General features: G+C 36.4%; 1 protein-coding gene across 1 annotated transcript in view; it reads right to left on the minus strand.

The window, feature by feature from the left end:
• Window positions 1-2,497, minus strand: part of LOC119583462 (eukaryotic elongation factor 2 kinase-like) — a 16,655-nt gene extending 14,158 nt beyond the window's left edge. Inside the window, exon 1 of the mRNA XM_037931952.1 lies at window positions 2,403-2,497. The gene's annotated coding sequence lies outside the window, so the exon portion shown is untranslated. The remainder of the gene's footprint in view (window positions 1-2,402) is intronic.
• Window positions 2,498-4,187: the final 1,690 nt, after the last annotated feature.

A 4,187-nucleotide genomic window follows, 5' to 3' on the forward strand; every position in this document is an offset into this window, starting at 1 on the left:
TATAGTGTCAATGCAAGGTCAAAAAATGCACAAAACCTTGATCTCCTTTCCTACTATCACACAATGCATGTGCCTTTCATGTCAAAATATTTCAGCATTTAGCAGATTTCAGATATGTAATAATACAACACTGCACTTCATCACTAAATCCTTGAAGAAGAAGAAGAAGAAGAAGAAGAAGAAGAAGAAAAGAAGAAGAAGGAAAGAAAGAAAAAAACTCATCTTTACCAATCTATATACTATTGCTTCATACTACAGTGGAGGTATGAGACCAAAATTGTATTGCATAAAAATATGCAAGTAAATTGTTATATTTTCTACAACTTTTACACAATAGTGCTGACCTTACTCTGGTAAGCGATAGAATAGAATGTAATTCAATTGTTCACTCAACTGACAGAACAGAGAGAGAGAGAGAGAGAGAGAGAGAGAGAGAGAGAGAGAGAGAGAGAGAGAGAGGAGAGAGAGGAGAGAGAGGAAGAGAGAGATGAGAGAGTGAGAGAGAGAGTGAGAGAGAGAGAGGAGAGAGAGACGAGAGAGAGAGACGAGGAAAGAGGGGAAAAGAGAGGAGAGAGAGAAGAGGGGAGGAGAGAGGGAGAGAAGGGAAGAGGAGAAAAAGAGAAAGGGGAGAGAGAGGAAGAGAGAAGAGGAGACAGAAAAGGGGACAGAAGAGAAAGAGAGAAGGAGAGAGAGAGAAGAAAAGAAAGAGAGAGAGAGAGACAAAAGAAGAGAGAGAGACGAAAAGAGAGAGAGAAAGAGAAAAGAGAGAAAAAAAGAGGAGAAAAAAAGGGAAAAGGAAAGGAGAAAAGAAAGAGAAAAGTGGAAAAAGAGAAAGGGAAGAGAGGAGAGAGAGGGAGGAAGAGAGAGGAGAGAGAAAGAGAGAAGGGGGAGAGAGAAATAAGAAAATGAAAAAAAAAAAAGAGAGAAATAGAGACAATGAGAGAAAAAGAAAGAGAAAGAGAGATATAACTTTACAAAACAACAATAAGTTGCATCTTACTTCCAGAAATGAGAATCGATTATCTACTCTATACAAAAAATCTGAAAACTTCATTATCATAGAAGTTCATATTCACAAAAGAAATGCAGCAGTATATTTGAAAGGTGACAACTTAAGAATCATTATTCTTTTTGTCATTAGAATAAAACATATTTTATGAACTGTTCTTCCATAATCTCTAGACCAACTTTTAATGACAAGGGCACATGCTATTCGCTCTAAACCCATACAACTGGAATCAAACAAGAAAATCCAATTACACTGCCTTTTCCACAAAACCATAGGACTTCAGACACACCTGAGTGAAACCCTTTACTGACATTGTACCTTGAAGAAGGAGAAGAAGAAGAAGAAGAAGAAGAAAATAATAAATAAATGAATAAAATGATATAACTAAACAAATAAAAATAAAAATAAAAATAAACTAAAATTATCTCAGCACATTTATAAAGGATATAAAGTCTTTCACATCTAATCTTATTTACATATATCATGGAGGAGCAAAATAATAATATTAACAAGGTACAACTGTACATGCACACACCTGTTATGGCATACATACTTGTTATTGTGATAGGTACCTTTCAATTACTGCAATTGGTTTAAAATATTTAACGAGTTTTAGAAAAGTGCTTTGAAATTTTTGATAAGGCATTTCTAGTGGTCATTTCTGCTCGACTTGCTTTTCTTCTTTTCATTTATTCCAATATTTCATGCTCTAACCATTATTCAATCATCCAAAACTTCCACCTTCCCTTTCTGATTCACCATTTTCTCCATAAAAAAAAAAGCCTGTGAACCCAATTTTGGAAACAAATGGCCAAAACCAAGATATTTTCTCTATTTTTTTATATTTATTTATTTATTAATTATTATTATTATTTTCTCCACCTGTGCAAAATACGTCGCATTTAACGAATAATGAAAACAGAAGGCTCTACTAGGCTATACATTGCTTTCTGAACCCACGATTCACAAAGTTCGGGGCTGGGAACTTTAAGTCCTCGTGTTGCATAGACGTGCAATGTTAAACGTCATTATGTCACGTCTGTCACTGCATGCTTTCAAGACTTAATAACTCACATTATATCAGCTTTATTATCAGTATTTCACGACAAACTCGGGTGAAAATCGAAGAGGACTGTCAATCGGAAGAATCAGAAAGGGGTGTTGTTTGTTGGCAATATATATTGATCATAAAAATTTTTGCAACCACTGCAACAACACAAACACAGGCCGTTTCCACGTCCCTTCCAAAATATCCCTTTTTTTACTCGCGTTTCTTCGTGATTCCTGGCATAGGTTAGATCGACAGGTAGAGTGACACGCGGCGAGTATTTCCTCACAAGTGGATGACTGAAGATGATGTTCAAAAGGTGAATTTAAGCCCGAAAATACTCACATGTTTCCTGCGTAAGTCTGCTCTTTCCCACCATAACAACAACACTGAGCTGCACGTTCGCCTGCTCGTCCGTTTACGTTTAGGCAATTTTGCGTCCCTGACTTTACCTTCTTTATCTGTGACGGTGCTGGTGCGCATTTCGGCTTTATGCGCGTTGGAGCCCTCGTCTCACACGTGGAAAATACACATGCTTTCTAGAAACTTAAAACTGAAATTCACTGCTATGGAATTTTTAAAAAATGATAATAACAAGTTACTCGTGGGACATCGGAAGACACGAAGCCACGCCCCCGCAATGTGATTGGCTGACGAAAATGTCCAGACGCTGGTACGGGAGCGAACGAAAATTTTCATTCTATTTCATACATTTCAAAAACGCGCTTCAATAATGTGCATTATATCACCCTCAAACTTTTTGCATATGAATTCGATTTCCCTTAAGATGCATTCAGCAATCACATATCAAAATCAATGAGCCAATTTCAAGTTAATCTATTGAATACTTTATATCAAAACAACGAACCGATGAAACACAAGAGTCCGAAACATAATGGAAAGGAACACATAGCGTGGTCTATCCGGCCTTTTTTTGGGTGAATGAAATCTCTTGACCTTGCGAGTTCGTGCTATTTTTTTCTCCTAGTTACAGAGACTGCTAGCTATGTAGTAACCACGTGGAGGACGATTAAATAGATTCGTGTTAAACTTCACAATCACCTGCGAATTATAGAGGAACAGACGCACTGATATATGATAATGCAAACCTTATGTTTATACAGCGGCACACCCATGCACACTGGACCCACACTCGCTCACCCACGCTAGGGAACTGCATTGATTGTATGTGTTTTCTATGTATTCAATTGATAACTGCATGCTTCGACATAGGTGTCTATCAGCTATGAGAAATTGATTAGCTAATAATTGAGAAATTTTGTAAATTTATTTATTTATCCTCTACACACACACACACACACACACACACACACACACACACACACACACACACACACACACACACACACACACACACACACACACACACACACACACACACACACCTTTCTGTGTTACCAAATCGTCAGGACGAAATCTGTTGTGAAAATTATGCAAAAATTATGTAGACTCATTATTAGCAAAACATAATAAACCGAAAGACATATTAAAACATCAATCCATGTTACTTAACATAATTTAATGGAAACATAATTGGTATAACTCAAATAGCCTATTGAATAAAACTCAGATACTGAATAAATAGAGAGCAGCTTCGCAAACCAAATGATTCCAAGGAAGTAATAAAAAAAAAAAAAAAAAGCAGTACTGTGCAAAGTTACCATTAAAATCGGGTTTCAAGAAAAAAAAAATCAAAATAAACTTTAAGGTTTGCAAATGGTCAAGTTAATTACCATTTTCTGATCATTACGCCACTGTGGGAATATATTCTTACTCATCGACTTGTCTTTTGAAGGCTCGCTTTGTGTAATACCCCCTCCTCACGATTTTTTTTTCTTTTTTTTTATCAGACTGCTGTTTTTAGCCCCTTTTTTCAAAGTAACCATTGAAAATGTTCTCTCACAGTCTGTATTAGATACTTTTATGGTTAATGATGCTTTGGCAAGTTTGGAGACTAGTGGGTATTTCCCTGTTTGAAGATTTTTAGACCATAAGACTTCATTCAGTGTCAGCGTCAGCATTCTGTGAGAGAATCTTCTTTGCATCATCACTTACGATTAGTTACACCCATTTATCATCCAACTTTTGTTCATCTTCGTCTCTAGCAAT

This window comes from Penaeus monodon, chromosome 17, assembly GCF_015228065.2.
Source record: "Penaeus monodon isolate SGIC_2016 chromosome 17, NSTDA_Pmon_1, whole genome shotgun sequence".
Lineage (NCBI taxonomy): Eukaryota > Metazoa > Arthropoda > Malacostraca > Decapoda > Penaeidae > Penaeus > Penaeus monodon.